The sequence below is a fragment of the Crinia signifera genome, chromosome 2 (assembly GCF_055691185.1).
Source record: "Crinia signifera chromosome 2, ASM5569118v1, whole genome shotgun sequence".
Lineage (NCBI taxonomy): Eukaryota > Metazoa > Chordata > Amphibia > Anura > Myobatrachidae > Crinia > Crinia signifera.
In genome coordinates, this window is record NC_139218.1 from 291,625,434 (window position 1) to 291,644,552 (window position 19,119).

The window sequence follows — 19,119 nt, forward strand, 5'->3', positions numbered from 1 at the left end:
AAAACACTCATCTAATAGAACAGAGAGATATCATAAAAATGAACCTAAAAGGACCCCTGAATGGAGGATTCCTCTCAAAACCTATAGGGATGATAATAAGGATAGACAAAGAAACAACCCAATTATCTTTAAAACACAAAATAGGTACAGTCCCCTATTACAGGAAGACTCCTTAATTGAAAATCTGGACTCTTGTTATTCGCCTTTTTTAGAGAGGAGCCAAACCTCATCTCCAAACCCATGATATATCCTACTCAATATAGAGGTAAAAGAGGGGGGAAAACTAAGCCCAGAATAAGAAAACCTAACCCCTACAAAAGAAAAAGAGAAAAGAAAATAAAAGTCCCCACTAATACCACAAATAGTAAGGACAGCGATGAAAATCGAGTAATGACAAAAATCTTTAATTTGAGTTCCCATGATCTATCCCAAGAAGAGCTACTGTAAATCTCCTACAAAAAGGATTAAAATACGCTCCTACAAATCATGTGAATAATTTCGATATTTATATCGATATTCAGCGATTTTCAAGGAAATTAGCGCTTAAAAAGTTCTATTATAAAAACGAAGAAATAGAGAACCTACCAGAAGAAGAAGTCATTATTTCAAAATTTAAACCTAAGTCTATTTTTTTTCCCCAACACTGTAAGGGACCCTATGTGGAAACCTTTTCCACATTAGTATTGGAAGACATCAAATCTATCAAAATCGAAAAGGGCACATCAAACCTTACCGCAAAAGAAAGATTAGCCATGAAAAATTTGAAAGAAAACAAAAAAATTATAGTCAAACCGGCTGATAAAGGGGGGGGGATTGTTATATTGGATGTTGAAAAATATGAGGCTGAAATCATGAGACAGCTGGAGGACAAACAGGCGTATAAAAAATTAAGAGGAGACCCTACGTCAAATACCCTCCAAAAATTAGAAGAACTTATAAAAACAGCTCTGGGCAGGAATATTATAACCCCAGGAGAAGCTAAATTCCTCCTGAATGAAAAACCCATTACTCCGGTTATATATGTCCTGCCTAAAGTGCACAAAAGCTTAGTGGATCCCCCCGGGAGACCTATAATTTCCGGGGTGGAATCCATTACTAGTAATTTATCCATGTTTGTCGACCATCACCTCCAACCCTTGGTTTCCCTTAATAAATCCCACCTTAAGGATACTGGTGATTTCCTCAAGCTGATTGACTCAATTACGTGGAAAAATGACTTCCTTCTCGTTACAGCCGACGTAGGTTCATTATATACCATAATAGAACATGATGTGGGCATACAAAGCTCAAAACATTTCCTCTCTTTATCTGACAAACCACAGGGCCTTCAGGAATTTATTTTGAGCGGCATAGCATTCATTTTACAAAACAATTTTTTTCTCTTCAATGACGATTTTTATATTCAGCGTACAGGGACAGCGATGGGCACCAGATTCGCCCCAAGCTATGCCAATCTATTTATGGGGGCATGGGAATTGACTACCATCTGGGCAAATAACCCGTTTGGGGCGAATCTGGTGTCCTTCGCTAGGTATATAGACGATATTTTCTTCATTTGGGAGGGAGATAGGGAAACTTTGGGTTTGTTCTGTGACCTCCTAAATGCTAACAACCGTAACATTAAATTGACATTTGAGATTGATGATAAGAGCATCAATTTCCTCGACATCACGGTCTATATAGAGGATGGAGTACTTAAACATAAAAATTTACGAAAGCCAACTGACTCAGGCACCTATATTCCCTCCTCTAGCTGCCATCATGGACAGTGGCTTAATTCCATACCTAAAGGCCAATTCCAACGCTTGAGGAGAAACTGCTCCGATGATAAAATATTTTTGGAGCAGGCGAAAGAAATGAAAAAGAACTTTATGGCTTGTGGTTATGATGACTCTAAATTAGAGGGAGAGATAGAGCCACTAAAGATAAAAGTAAATATGCCTCAAAGGAACTATGATAAAGATAGAAGGAAAAATGACAATTTTGCGTTGGGCTTGGTGTCGACATATACTGCGGAACACAAAAAAATTGAAAAAATCTTCAGGAAGCACTGGAAAGTTTTGCTATGTGACCCTGTACTGAAAAAAATCATTCCAGAGTCACCAAAGCACATTTACCGCAAGGCCCCAAACATTAGATCTAATCTAGTAAGGAGCAATTATGTGAAAAAACCACCCATGTCAAGAATTGTGTCAAAAGGATTTTTTCGCTGTGGTAGTTGCATTGGATGCAAGAACATCAAGGGCACAGGTACAAATAAAATCACTAATTATGAGATCAATGGCTTTAAAATGGAGATTAAGGACTTCATTACATGCAATGTAAAGAATGTAATATACACTATTGAATGTAGCTGCAATAAGCATTATATAGGCAGAACTACACGGGCACTAAAAATCAGATTGGGTGAACACATCAGAAATATCAAAAAGGGCCTTGAGTGCCATGCACTATCAGCACATTTTAAAAAAGTGCATAACTGTTCCCCAACTGAAATAACATCTTTCTGTGGCCTCAAAGTAGCGAATAAAAACATTAGACATAGTGACAATACTTCTGCCCTGGCCAAATCAGAAATGAATCTTATTTATAATTGTAAGACATTGTTACCAGGAGGCCTGAACAGCGACTTCGAGCTGAAGTGGTTTCTATAGGTTTCTACTTCAGCTCGGATAACGCTGTCATATATGCAGTGCAGTGTCTAATTATTTCTCTTTTCTTTCATGTTTTTTCTTACTTTGTCTATGTTCCTCAATAGGACTGTATTCCTGTTGTTTAAATTTGAGGGTATTAAACACCTTTTGTATAGCATGTAATAACATATGTTTGTGTTCCGTTATAGATTCACGCGTCGTCATGACAACGGGCACTCCAGGAGATTAATCCAGTCAGCTTCCGCATATTTGCGGTCCAATTACCGGAAGCTACCATGCGATTCAGCCATCTGACCCTTCCAGGCTTCCGTAGTTTGCGTCTCAACTACCGGAAGCCAGAAGAGGTACATACGCGATCTCCCTTACCTAAATCCAGAGTTCTAAACAAGTCTGATCTCCGGCGGCAGCGATAGATCAAGGAAGGGAGGATCCCTACATCTATTTACACATATTCTTTGGTGCACGCTGTCCATATACGAATATACGTTCCTCCGGTCCCGGAAGTGACCCACAGGTTGTCATGACGACCGCATACACGGCCGTCGGAAGAAATATATAGATGTTGAAAATTTGTATATAAATGATCCTTGGGAACTGAATGCTTTTTATATTATCAATGTCTGTCAATTTATGCACTTTAAAAACGTGTTTTATTGTAAGTCTGTAGAACAGGAAGTGTATGCCAAAATAATTTTCACTTCCTGTCCAAACATGATTGGCTGCTCTAGGTATAAATAGATGGACGCTCACACTCCACAGATAGGTCTTGAAAAAGGTGTTCATATACACCGAAACGCGTCGACTATTCTGTGGAGAGTGAGCAGCCATCCTTGACTTTTTTCCGGACATTTTGTATGTATTTTAAACTTTTTTCATTTTTCATTTTATTTTTTAATTTTTTTAATTTTTTGGATTTTATTGTGAATTTTTTGTGGATCTTCTTGTGGATATTGTGATGATCTTTCCATTGTTGGGATGGAGGACATTTTATTGATTTTTTCTAAGGTGTAATAAAGGCAATTTTTAAATCTTTTCCTTGGCTCCAACACGATCGGTCTTCTTGTGGACATTGTTATGAGGACATTGTCTTGTGGATATTGTTATGATCTTTCCATTGTTAGGAGAAAATAGGATACCGGTCCCTAACCGACCACTATTTAAAGCAAAGAAACCGTTATAAGCGGTGAAAGCTTACACCTCTGTAAGTTTTGGTACGCATATTCTCTACCTTATGGAGTAAACTTGGGTATATACCATTTAAGATTTATGAGCACAACACGTGGTGGAGGCAGTCGTTCCTTATAAAGGAAATCGTCTAAGGCTAAAGAAACTGTTATAGGCGGTGAAAGCTTACATTCCTGTAAGTTTTGGTACGCATTTTCTCTACCCTTTGGACTAAAGAATTTTGGGTATATATCAGGATTCATGAGCACAATACGTGGTGGAGGCAGTTATTCTCTGTAAAAGAAATCTTTATGGGTGTTTCCCCACACATCAAAGTGTGAGTCACGGTACGCCCTTAGTACCTCCATCTTCACCTCTAATTATTAAAAGGCACAGATGACTTATTCTTACCTTTAATGTAAAAAAATACAAAACACTAAATAAATACGCATTCACTAATATAAAAATATTTTTATCCCTTTCAACACCTTCACTTGAGGAAATCTGGTCTCAGGGTGAGACATAACCATACACAAGAAAAGAACACGCTACGGGTATATACCCAGCTTCTTCTCACGTAAGTGCGGTACGCACAAAATTTTACTTTCTTGATTGACACGACGACAACTAAAAAAGATACCTTTACATATGTATCTTGCTCTATCCTTGGGTGAGTAAGGTACGATCACCACTGATCATCACTATTCCTTATACCTGATGCACATGGGGTGTCTTCAAAGAAAAACCTGTTAGATTGAATCGCTAACCCACAGTTTTTACTTCCACTTTTTTCACGGAGAAACACCAAAGAGAAAATTAATCACAGAGGAGAAGATATACGAAAAGGAGACAAGAGAGAAAAAGAAAAGAAACTGCTACGTGCCTGTACACCTCGCTACTTACCGTGAGTGGGGGTACGCCCATCCATTTATATCCATCTATTACACATCATTTTCTTTGGGATATAGTGAATGTAACTTTTGATCCTTTTTGTCTTCTTTTCCAAACACACACAACTGAAAATATTTTGAGAGAGTGGGAAGACATCTGAAGATAGCAGAACTTCAGACTCACTTCATTCAAACTTTTGCGCCAGAGACTTGGAAATCCCCATTGTTTTTGTATATTTGATATTTGGAGGGTTATTCGGGTGATAACCAGGGTCGAGTACATCTCTTAGGCAGCAACGCGCCATTTCAGGTCATATCCTAAAAAATTGTTTAAGATATTATAAACTGAATACCTTAAGCATACTGTATTACTGAATGAATACGGAACAGCATGTATTGTGCATTTCCCACTTGGAACTTTACTATTGTAAGTTTATCTGAGTTCGAATATTCTGTGATTAGACTCTAATGTTATAAAAAATATTTAGGTGTGAGAAGTTCATTTAAGTTGTAATAAATATTTAGGTGTGAGAATTTAATTTAAGTTGTGACAGTTTTTCGCTGGTGTCTTTATTGAAAGCATATAATAATAATGTATGCCGATTTGTACTCCCAAGTGTATACCAAAACACGAGTACACCAACAGGTATATAAGACATGGGATGTTTAAGTATAGATAGCATACAGTAGTCATGTTCTTACAAATGCCAGATTTTTACTACCGTAAATTTCTTTACTAGAGTTTTTTTTTATTTTGTCAGTGTAATTGATGTTTTTAATAGTAGCAATATAATTAATTGCAGTAATAACAATCATTGCAGTGTAACTAGTACAGAGATGCTTTTATTAGATCGGACCAATCTATAACTTAGTATATATGGGTATTTGTTGGTTAACACAGTCAAAACTGTCATCATGCCCTTCATTATAGTAGAATTTTTTTTTTTTGTATTTTCACCTACTGTATTTTTGTAAAATGTATTTGTATTATCTGGTATTACTAAGCTACAGTTTATTCTCTTTATATAGTTTTTCCTTTTCATATGAGCATCACTCAAAAATAAGCATCTTGGAAGTCATCAACAGAGCTATAACAGAACTACAACACATGTTATCAAACCTGGTCCTCACATGGTTCATGGTTTCCAGATCTACTGCAGACTTTAGAAATGTGAAAGTTGGTAATACACAGTGCTCCTTCCAGGTGACCCGAAAAGCTTGACCTGTTTGGAGTCCTGAAAACAGAGTTTGAGACCAGTGAAATACTGTACCATAAAGCTATATATGTTAAACATTTTTGATAATACAGTATTTGCAATTTTCAAAAATCTAAAAAGAAACATCTTACTCTAGAGAAAACATGATACTATTATTAAAATGATCAGTTTACACACAAAAAATAACTTATCCTTTACTGCCTGCCTAAGAAAAACAATGTTATCTCTACCGTATGCTATTCCCATGCTAAAAACTGATATACCTATTTGTACAAAGCAATTTTCACTATGCAGTATATTGTTGAGCCTGTTACAAGAAAAAAATATTAAACAAAAAACAATTATTGTTGAGCGCAAATAACATACTGTATACTTGGAAAGAAATTCAATATGAATTACAGATAATAGTACAGTATTTAAAGCTAATCTTTGTGCTCTGGGGTATAACTGTGTTTAATATCAGTATAAAACATAGTCCTATCAGTCTTCACCAAAGACAAATCTCCATTAGAAGTACCAAAATCAAGATAATGAATAACTGAAGCAATATCTTTTTCAAATAGAATGCACATTACAAGAGGCTGTATACATTCAATACAGAGATAATTAAATAATCCATGCTTACTACTACCTTTGGTGGATATTTATATTTCTTTTGAGGAAGGAAACTTCTGGTGTTCCAAGCGAGACCATTTTCTAACAAACATTTTTTTTTTCTAAAAACAATTTCAATATTCTTCTGAGGTGACTAAATATTTACATTAATTTAGGAGGACAATACTATTTATTAATCTTAGTTTCTGATGTCCTCGGCACTTTGGCATCCTGAAGGGAAGATTGGCTCAGATGCCCTCCTCTGCAGTGACCCCCCAATATATGATGCTGATATGTTCTGTGCATGGGTATACTTTCCCAGAAACGTAAACATTAAATTTGCACTTGCACTTTTATAATATATACAAAAATGTACAATGAACCAAATCTTGATATGCTAATTGATTTATTAAAGCTAATTATAAAAAAAAAAAAATAACTATAATCATACCTTTTTTTTTGCATAACATAGCCCCCTCATATGCTAACATCTTATGTTTAATATAAAGAGGACATTTTCTTTTCTGCTCCCAATGTAGCGGGGCATTACAAGTGAAACCAGTTTACACATTTTTGTTTTGCTTTTTAGTTTAAAAGCTTACTGTTTTTTTAAATAAGCTAATAAATGAAAGTAGCGCAAAGCAATATTATAAAAGTAGTTTCACTTGTTATGCAAAACTTACCATGATTTATTTCCCATCTGAATATGCAGCTTTTTATTTTATATCCTTAAACATTTCACATATTAAAAATGAAAGAAAAAGTATAATTAGTTGTCTAGCTCTTTCTAAGAGTCTACATTCAGTTGGGCAGATGTATTATTATGTCTAATAAAGTGGTGATAAAGCTGTGATAAAATGGAAGGTGAAACACACCAGCCAATCAGATGTTTATTAAAAATGATGATTATGAGTTGATTGGCTGGCTGGTGCATTATTACCTTCCTCTTTATCACTGCTTTATCACTTTACCAGGCTTAAGGCTTTGATTGCCAACGTTGCTGTGAGAGGTCCTCAAAATATCCACTAAAAATGCCAGCATCGCTCACAGCGACTGTTCTCAAATACTAATACAGCGAAGTCAATAAATTGACGTTTTTTTAAATATTGCACCCAAAAAAAGGGATAGTTTGAGGATTTCTAACAGCAACTCAAAGGGTTAATACACCCGCCCCTGTGTCTTTTATCAGTCAGTGTCTTTACAAAGCCTGCGGTCCCGAGACTCTTGGGAGGAGCCGAGGAGGATGGTGGACCAGCAAGGAACACTGCAGCAAGTTATTTCATCTGCAGTATAGGGATGTGAGCAGGGCTGGTGTTAGGTAGTTCGACATTTTCCCATCTGCAAACTTTGAATTTGTGACCCCCTCTTTTACTTTATAAAGGGACAACAAAAAATAGGTTTTCTTTTCAGTACTGAGCATCTGCATACTCTTAGTGCCCTAATTTACATGACAACACATGGCATTGTGTTATACATAATGCCAACAGTCAGGGCCGCCGAGAGGTATGCTGGGCCCCGATAAAACTGTGGGGGCATGGCCTAATCATAGGAGGTGTGGCCAACTACCATGATTAGGTCATGCCCCCAAAATGTTTAGGGGGTGAAAAAACACACTAAAGTCGAGGGGGGACTGTTATCATAGGAGCAGCAGAAGCACACATCTACCTATAGCATGTGCTGTGCTGTGCTGACAGCAGGCTCAGCATGAGCTCTCACGCTGTCAGTGAGACTCTCATTCTGAGCCGGCTGTCAGCACAGCACATGCTGTAGGTGTACGCGGCTGCTGCCCGGGAGGGACACAGGGGGAAGAGGGGAGGACAGGACACCCACTGGGCCTGTCCAGCAAGCCTGGGCCTGGGTAATTAGTACCTGTCACCCTCTCAGTGGCCCTGCCCACAATAGCAGTGCTGCTAAGGCACATAATGCCGACAGTAAAAAATAAAGGTATCTAACATCTGTGGGCTAAATGCAAAAGCAACCAGCATTTTCCTTGCATACAAACAATATAAAAGTATTTACTTCCCTTGCATAGCAACATGGTTTGTTCCAGACACAAAATTACCTGCTTTTTTTCTTTATTGAATTGGTCCTATTTACACTTATAGGGTAATTGAGATATTAACCAATGCTTAGTTATCATACCTCTCAACTTTGAGTGCAGGGAAGAAGGACATATGTGCATGCCAAAGGCTCGTACACAAAATTAAACATTAAAAACAACTGATAATTTTCATTTATTTCAGCAATCAGTTTTTTTTTCCCATCAGGCAATTTACACAAAATCGTCTTAATTTCAAATACGTTTTTACACATTTTGCTTTACATTAATACTATACCGCAGTTCCTGAAATATAGCTGAAATTGTACAAAATAGTCATTTTTTCTGACTGAACCTCAGTTCATGTATTTCCTGTTGCATAAAATTCATAATGGGTCACAGGTGACTTTACAGATGAAGCAACATCATTTTTAGCCCTGATAGGCATAATCTGGGTCTTGCTGGAATAAAGAACCGTCTCTGGATGTGTAAGTGCATTTTGTATAGAAAGAATGCACTGTATCATTACCACTACCTGTTGTCATATTCTGATTTATATATTTTTGCAGAACTAGAAAAGTATTAAGAAGTGCATGAAAACTGAAATGAGTTTTACCAGAAAAATCGACAGTTTTAATGGAACTTTTTCTATAAATAATTTTTTGACAACATGCATAGTTAAAAAATAGTCAAGTGGTTATTGGCACCTGTTTAGTAATGCCTGGGAGGCAATTCACACCAGAATATTTAGATGTTTTGCGAAAAGGCTCTCCAGGTTAAACTCAAAAATCAGCATCTCATCAAGCTGATATGAGATGAGACTGATTACATCCAAGCTAAAATGACTGCGGTATTTAATTAGACTGCACAGAATTTTTCAAAGCAGATTTGAAGTGATCACTTTCATCTTTGTCTATGATTGTGGGTGCAGGATTTTATACAGTATGTGAAATAGGTTCTCTGTGAATGCTTTGCTTATGTCGTTATATACTTATTGCATTTTTAGAAACACATGCCTTTGATTAAATGTACAGTATTATTTGACAACCTAATGTCAGTATGTTGAAGATAATGTTCTACTAACCTGCAGAGTTTCTAATAACTTGTAGATGAAAATGTAGTAATTAAATACCTTCCATGACTAATTAAAATACATCTCCAAGATACGAAATACAGATAGTATAATCATAGGTGCCGATTCTGTGGGTGATTGAGGGCCCGAGCACCCATGGAAATTGATGAGCACCCACCTGCTCAGCAGCTGCCCAACTGCCCGTGTCCCACTGCACTCCCCCTCCCTCATCACTGGAACAGGTACTGTGTGGGCATTTATGTACCTGCACTGTGGGGGCATTTATGTATTTGGCACTGTGGGGGCATTTATGTATTTGGCACTGTGGGGGCATTTATTTATTTGGCACTGTTGCCATAATTTGAATATTGGAGATAACTGTGCTGCGTAATATAAATCAGCATTATTTTGTGACCACGCCCCTTTCCCATGAAGCCACTCCCCTTTATTTTTGGCTTGAGCACCCACCAGCAAAACATAAATCGGCACCTATGAGTATAATAACTGTGCTGATTTTTATGGGACAAAGGGCCTTATTCTTGTTCACTCCTTCTGGCAAAATCCTTCTTAGATGAACAAAACCATGTGCACTGCAGGGGGGTAAATGTAACATGTGCAAAGAGAATTAGATTTGGCTGAGTTATTTTTTTTCTGTGCAGGGAAAATACTGACTGCTTTATTTTTACACTGCAAAATAGATCTCACTTTGACGTAAAACCCCACCCAAATCTAACTCTCTCTGCACAAGTAACATCTACCGCACCTGCCGTGCACATGGTTTTGTCTATTTAAGAAGGAGGAGTGAACCAAAATAAGGCCCAAAGTCATCTATAGATGGCATATCCTACTGGGAACAACCACTGGAGTTTCACTTTCCTGTGCTTTGTATATATAGGAAATGTGGACAAACCTCTAAAAACGGCAATTTTTTTAATTTTGTGGTTGGTAAATCCCATCTAAAGTCTTTAGTGCTTGTACCAATTCAATTTCCACAATGGTTGGAGTATTTTAAAACTATACTTTGTATTGATAACATGTCCCAGAATCATGTTAACTATTGTATAAATTGTGCAAGATAAGAAACAACTTCAAACAGCATTCTCCTTTTCCAGAAACAACCAATCCAAAGCTCACACTTCCCTAGACTTTACAAAAAACCCTCTTTCCACTTTATACAGTAATAGAAACAATATATTATTCTTACTTTACAGTTTTCAGTCCAAATACTGTAAATACACAGCTTTTATATAAATGTGTCCCCATATATTTATCCTCAGATGATGCCAAAAGCCATATTTGGTCCACCAGAGACTTTGTGACTCAGGACATTTGCATCTTATTTGCATCACTATACTATACTACACTGTAAATTAAAATAAAATTCTATACCATGCAAAAGGAACAGTTATTTGAGAACACATCTGTATGCACATTCCAATCAACTCAAACTTAATATATGTAGTATATGTAGTGGTAATTCAATTATTATACCCCCTGGCTCCTAGTAGATGGTGTCTGATTTGGGCATGGTAAGTATTGGTGGGGCTCATATTTCAGCTTGCCTATCCAGTGCTTGCATGGCTTCAGGAACTTCAGAGTTGACGGGCATTTGACCGGAGCAACAATTGAATTGCACTAAGGAATTGCCATTGTGTGCCCCAAAAAACTGAATTATGCCCTTTAGCAGAACTCCCTTTCAAATGGTTCGGTATAATATCTCAATACTTGTCATATCTACATTCATCATGTAGACAGTAATGAAATGTGAACATGTTAGAATGTTGAAATGTGTTTATGGCCAAACAGAGACTTACCTGCTCCTGATGGCTGCAGAGGATGCAGTATGGCTTTTGGGACCTAATGGTCATGGGAACATATTTTTCGAAGTAAGGGCCTAGTTCAGACCTGGTCACTGGGTTGTTAATGTTCATAGCCCTGCGATCATGTATTTATAATACCTGCTATACATTGTATTGTGTGTGATGATGAAGCACGCTATAGTGTATATTTGTTTACAGTGGTGGATAATTCCCAGCAGCCTCGGCAGCTGCACAAAAAGTCAGTAGCATGTCATGTGACCAGTGTCAGGAGGAGAGTGAGCAGCAGTTGGGCAGTGCAGTCTGTGAGGAGAGGTCAGGGGGGCAAGATTGCGGCAGACAGAGGGTGCATGGAGGAAGCTTAAACTTACTGGAGTTATGCAAAGATTGCTCATCGGTGGCGGGGATTCCCTCTCGAGTTCTTGCTGTCACCTGTGGGACTGCAAATGATAAAAGGAAAGGTGTGGTGAGTCTATCCCTAAAATTCATACCAGCCCAGGAAAGAGGCGTTCTCATATATGCCTACACAGCTGTATTTGGTTTAAAGACATTTTGGGGGAAATTTACTAAAGGAAATTTGTAAAAAAAATAGGTGTGTTTGTATACAGAAATACACTTATTTTTGACATTTACTAACCCGAAAATACGGCAATTCGTAGTCGTATTGATGTGCTATCAATACGAATACGAATTGCCGTATTTTCGGGATAGTAAATGTCAAAAATAAGTGTATTTCTGTATACAAACATATCTATTTTTTACAAATTTCCTTTAGTAAATTTCCCCCTTTACCTCAGAAAAGGACATTTTACCTCAGAGAGCTAAAGTCAGCTATATTTATACACAGGCACAGCTACAGACAGAAAAGAGACATTTACCTCAGAAAGGCTACAGTTAAATATGGCTATATACAGCTGTAGACAGAAAATTTAATTTTACCACAGAAAGGCTACAATATGCTATTTTCTCTTCTAGATGTATATATTGAAATATATATTATCCCAGGAAAGTTAAAATAAACTAACAACCTAATGCAGGGTTAACTTAGAGACTGTGTTTAACTGTACAACAGGCAGACATGTATTTGGTTCCTCATCAGAAGGAGAAAAGAAGTAATTTTCCTTGACTAATATAATTTGATGGAGAAATGGTGACTGTAATAAGCAATAAGGTGTAAAGACTTTATACAGTTGGTTTAATGCTACATTCAGTTACACGCTTAGGCAAAGGATGTGAAGAAAAGTGGAGAGAGAGAATATATAGAGTGTTGTTACAGTGAGAAATCCAACAATTATTACCTGATTCTTTCACTTGTGGATTAGAAATAAGCCCACTGTCAGGATACTCAGTGCGGGACTCCAATCTACAAAAAAAAAATCTTATTTGGCATTAGATAAGCTAAATGTTTGCAAGTAAATTCAGATTTGTTACAGGCAGCCTGAAGAAAGAAACTGACTGGGATGAGCCGCTTTGTTCCAGCTCCAGTTTGATAAAATTGTCTTATTTCTGTGTTTTGTGTCAGTATACCTTTTAATGTATTAATTTGCAAAATAAAGTACCTGATATTCCAAAGAAAGAAACATTGTTGTGGACATTCCTACTGTTAATATACTTATCTGCTGGAAGAAAGGAAAGGGGAATTAATTAATATACTTTCCTGTTCATTACATATAAATCCAATGAATACAATGAAATCCCACCCCATGTAAGCCTGCGATTGCTTAGCATGGCTTGAAAAAAATATTGCAGGCCTGCGATCACCACACATTTTCTGTTCTGAGGAAGCAGCCCTGCGATCACCACACATTTTCTGTTCTGAGGAAGCAGCCCTGCGATCACCACACATTTTCTGTTCTGAGGAAGCAGGCCTGCGATCACCACACATTTTCTGTTCTGAGGAAGCAGGCCTGCGATCACCACACATTTTCTGTTCTGAGGAAGCAGCTGATAACGAGAGGAGGCGGGGAAACATGTTAACAATTGAACTATCTTCATCAGATCTGGGATTCCTCACTACTCTTAGTAGAGCTGCTGTTGAAAAAAACTCTTGAAATAGCTACACAAGGGGATCAGCACCAGCGTCTGGGAGCCACAGCACAGCAAAGAAACCCCCCCATCATAAACCGAGGTACTCCTTGTAATAAGTCTGGCCAGACTAATAAATATGAGAAAGCTACTCATTTATGAGAACTGTTTATGGTAACCTATTAACCTTAAGGAAGACTTTCTCTATATTCATTTGACACTAACTTTATAAAGAATTGCATCTGTTAAAAATTGGGACTAACCACATAGAGAACATGAACAGTACCGCTCAAACACAAATCTTACACCTTTATGAGAACACATCATGGTATTTGAGAAGGCAATCAGGTACAACATAGAAACAATACAAGAAAATGCCAGAATAAAGGGGAGAGATCGGCTTGAATCATGATGTGCTGAATCATTGCTCGATCCAGAGTCCCGACATGGACATCTCACCACCACCCCCCCCCCCAAATACCTTCCCTGTGTCTTGTCTAGGCTGTCTTGGTTTCATATATCTATTTAGATTGATGTTTGATTGATGCAAGTCATAATGGTGCTTTTCACGCTTCAAATTAAAAAGACATCTGATTGGAATTTATAACATATTATTAGTGAAGTATATTTTATATCAAGTTACTGAGATAGCTTTATATCAAGTTACTGAGATAGCTTTATATCAAGTTACTGAGATAGCTTTATATCAAGTTACTGAGATAGCTTTATATCAAGTTACTGAGATAGCTTTATATCAAGTTACTGAGATAGCTTTATATCAAGTTACTGAGATAGCTTTATATCAAGTTACTGAGATAGCACTATTTCACTGCATATTGTATTATGTTAGATTTGTAAAAATGAAAAAGATGGTCACCCTGCGTGGTGCAATTTGTCAAGCAAAGAAAGAATTGTCTCCTTGACATTTGTCATTGTATTTTCTGTGACCATTGCAATAAAATGTGTTTGAAAAAAAAAAATTGGGACTAACCAACTAACCCTTGGGAGATAATCCCTAAAAAACAAAAGAAGGGGGGCACATGCAATATATGTTGTGATGTATTTTGTTAATAACCAGTAACATCTAACAGAGATTCTTATTTATTTGTGTTATGTGAATTATTGTTTTTATCACTGGCCAGTGAACTCCACACATGTTTTATGAAATTCATAGGTTGAATTATAATTATTATTATTATTATTATTATTATTATAATTATTGAGCTTTATTTAGGGTCATTTTATTGTTTTTTTAGGCCACGATTAGATGTAAATCCATTCGCTCACCATGAAATGATTTTTCTAAATGTTTGCAATTCTGTGAGTAGACCAGAAATTACTCAGAGGTGTCAATAGAAACAGGCTGATCGGGGCCGGAGCTGACATCACATAGCTTCACTGAAAACACCAGGGGATGCCTGCATATTCCCTGACGCTCCCAGAAAATAGCCAATTTCCACACCCAAATGTCGGCTTCTTATCAATCACATTTCCTGCTAAAAATATAGCAGGAAATTATTGCAGGACAGCCAAGCACATGCATACTACGGGCCATATATGTGCACAGTCTATAGTTAATTGTCTGGTCTGCCAATTCGCAGCTGTGCGTTTAAGTCTGAATATGGGGCCTTATTCTGATCGGTGCGGATTTCTCCGCATGCGGACGTCCCGCCGATGTTTATCGTCTGCGCATGTGCAGAGGTCACTCTGCGCATGTGCAGGCGATTTCGCCGCACGTATTCTTTACACGCCGCACAGGGGGCATAGAGGGGCGTGAGGGGCTACTAAGCCTCATTACCCTATGCATACGCCCCGCGTTTCATGGGCGTTCCCATGCAAACGCGGGGCGTATGCATGGTAATGAAGCCGTGACGCGTGTGTAGGGGGCGGGCATCTAACATCGCCGGATGTCAGCTGCCCGCCCCCATACATGATTTCACACGGACAAGTGTCCGTGTGGTCTTGGGTGGCGGGACCTAGTGGAGCGTGCGGCCCTGCATTCGATGTTCGGCGACCATCGAATGCAGGGGCTGCTCCCAAGACGGAGGAGGCGTATCCCCGTCCAACTTTCATGCGGATCGCCACATATCCGCGTACGGACGGAGGTGGCGATCCGTATGGAAGGCGGGGATTCGCCTGCACGGTCGTGGCCGCATATTCTGATCGGGCCGCACCGATCAGAATAAGGCCCAAGGTCCGAAAATGGCGATTCTCCTCTAATGTTCCCTCTAGTGCCTGGCCCTAACTTCCCACTGCATATAGCCTACCTAACACTTACCCTCTTGCCTGCAGTCTATCCCTAATGTCAGCATGCTGAAAATGTCAACATTTTACCATAAAACATTTTAAGAATGTTGACCTTAAGACTATTAACATTGTGGTGTTGACATAATTTATGTTTTTATCAACATGTTGACTACATACCCTTTCAAACTCCCGAAGACCTCAGAATACTTGTGGTTGTCTGGCTGGTGAGCTTGAATAAGCTAATCACACATTTGCCAAAAGAGAAAATATTTATAACTAGAACCTTGTAAAGGGGACTCATAATATATGGCTATAGTTATTTCACAACAGTCAGCAGTACTTTGCAGATGGATTGTTTTTGCACTCTGTGCACTTTTATTTACAGTATTTTTGCATACATTATCTGTAACTAGTCATTCTGATGCTCTACAAATAGCAATTGTGCCTTTCCCCATAAGGTAATAGGAGGTACATGTAAAAGGAGTGTGACACCAATAACTAACATGATCTCATGAGAAAGTGGTGTGGCCAGACTCTAGTAACCCCAATTCCCATTATACACCTTACTCACATTACACTACACAGTAAGGTCTCTTATACACATTATGCCACAAAGTAATAAGACCTCTTACATATTATGCCCACAGTACTAATTCCCCTTATACATTATGCCACACAGTAGAAATACACAATTAACAATATGGCAAGCAGTAGCAGTTCCCCCCTTCCACATTACATCACATATTAACCCCCCCCCCTTATACATGCTACACAGTAGAGACATACAATAGAAATACCCCTCATTACACATTATGCCAGATTACTGCAAATTTCCTTTTCTTGGAGTCAAATATTTGCTTTAGGCAGAAAACAAGATGAAACATTTTTTCCAGTTCACACAATAGAAAAACCCCTTATCCCTTCCCTGTGTCTCTTCCTCACTGAGTATAGCACAACAGTCTGTCTGGACTTGCGCCGCCAGCTTCTACTCAGCTAGTCACTTTAGGCATGTGAAAGTGGACAGAAGCTGATGAAAGCCATGTTGGAGACTAGAGTTAGTCTGGTAGGCTACTAATGCAGGGCTACTTGAAAGAACCTGGCCACATTGCTACTAATGTACATAGCCGCACGTGAAAAAAAACACAAAAGGTTGATGTGGAGCGCCAAATACAGTTAAAACACTGGATATTAGAAAAATAAGTGAATTTGATCAATTGGGTATCACAAAGTAAAAAACATTTAATAATCACAACAAGTTAAAAACATATACAATAATATGCACATTGATTTTAAGCCTTAAAAGATTGCTGGATCCGTAATTAGGTTGGTAGCTGGTTCAAGGGGTATTGGGAGTATCCAGATGGTGGTCAAAATTTGCAGACAAGGGTTAACCTGACGCGTTTCGTTGCGCTCTGGCAACTTTCTCAAAGGTATGATAGCCGCACGTGCCTGGCAAAAATAATTTGTAGTATTGTCTTGTCTATTTGAGCAAATAGATGCAATTAATTTTATATCCTGTTTAATCCAGAATGTTATGGAGCTCTGCGTTTTACCTGTAATCCAAAAATAGAGAGACAACTATAAACAGCATGTACTGTATCCTGCATTGAGCCATGCATTCTTGAAAATTGCATTCTACCAGCTTCTCAGAAATCCTGATACGCCATAAGAGATCAAGTAGGATTCAGTTAGAACATCCAGCAAAGTAGACTGAAAAGGTAAATATTGACCAAGAAGTGTTAATGGCTCTAGGAGTCAAATGAGGAGTCAGTGCTCGGCTTAAATAAATTGTGATGTAGATTTCAATGACAGCTACAGAGGTTTTGGAGAACAATTATTCTCAGTTCACTATGTGGCATAAGATGTCTGCTTTAGTGAATGTTTTCATGTATGTGTACACTTGAATTAGACAATTTTTTACAAGACTGCAGTGATTTATTTGAAATGCACAATATGTGCGACTGAATCTATGGGGGTAATTCAGACCTGATCGCTGCTCTGCCAAATTGCAGAGCCTTGCGATCAGATATACACCAGTCAGAGTGAAATCCTGCCCCATGCAAGCCTGAAAATTGCTTAGCAACAATTAGCTGGATCGGCGATTAGCTGAAAGTCCATTTGCACTATGTACGCATGCGCAGTCTATCGATCGTCAGTGGGTATGCAAATTACAGCTATGCGATCAGGTCTGTATAACCCCCTATATACATAGCTCAATGGAACTTGGTTTGGGAAAAATCATGCTTGCTGCATCATAGCATTTCACATCCAGATTCAGACTTCCAGTAATACTGTACAAGTGTATCACAAATCAGTGTAGTCTCATGAATAGGATTTGTTGCATCCAATTGCAACTAAGATGCACATTCAAGTAAAAGAGACACAAAAAATGACCTATGTAAGCTGAGTGCCGCGGGAATTTGGTGTGCTGGAAATTAATATTTGGTGTGACTATAGCAATAGTGTACGGGCTGCCATCAGGAATTTGGGGCCCGGGACTCATTTTCAGTCACGTGACCATAACCCGGCTCCTACTCCCTGATCTCCTCTTCCGCTGAGCTGCAGCCCGCAGGTACTGGAGTACAGGCTTCTTCAAGTCAGGATGCCGGCGGCCAATAAAATGCAGCATTGGCTGGTGAGCCAATCAGAGCTCACGTGCCTGCAGCCGCTCTGACTGGCTTGGATGAATTAGCCTGTGCTCTGGGACATCCTTTGTTCAGCACACTGAGCGCAGCGTAGGCAGTCTAGGGGGTTGCGGTGAGCAAAATGAGCTGCCCGGGCCTGCTGTACCCACATCACCCCCCTATTGGTGGCCCTGAATAGCGTATGAGAGCACATCTGTACTCATGGAAAACCATCTAAACCAGAGACATCCTATGAGGTAGTGTAGAATAATAAATTCATGCTTCCACTGTAAGAGACAATGAATGATAAAATAAGGGGTATTGAAAAATTGCTTTCACAACACTATTCTCTGTAGCATTTGTTGTAGACATATAATGATTTCATTGCTATTTTACAACATGCACTGTGTAAGTTTGCAGCTGGGAGGTGCCCTTCTTTATTTAAAAAAAATATGTTTCCATGTCAACATATCTCAAGAGAGTTATGTTTAGAATTGCGTTACTGAAAATTGCTTTTCATGTTTAATATCTAATGGAATCTATTTTTTTTTTTGCTGAGTGTTTATGTAGTCCTTGTTTCATTTAATACACACATTTTTTACATAGTCTCAGGTGGAGTAAATGTTGTTTCAGAGGCAAATTCGGGTAATTCTGCCAGACATGTAGGTGATTCAAAATTTGAAAAAACACATATGGCATATTTTCACTATTTCTTTTAAACATGTGCATAATTTACCATCAAAATACCTATTTTATATTGGTGTTATTGTGATTTCA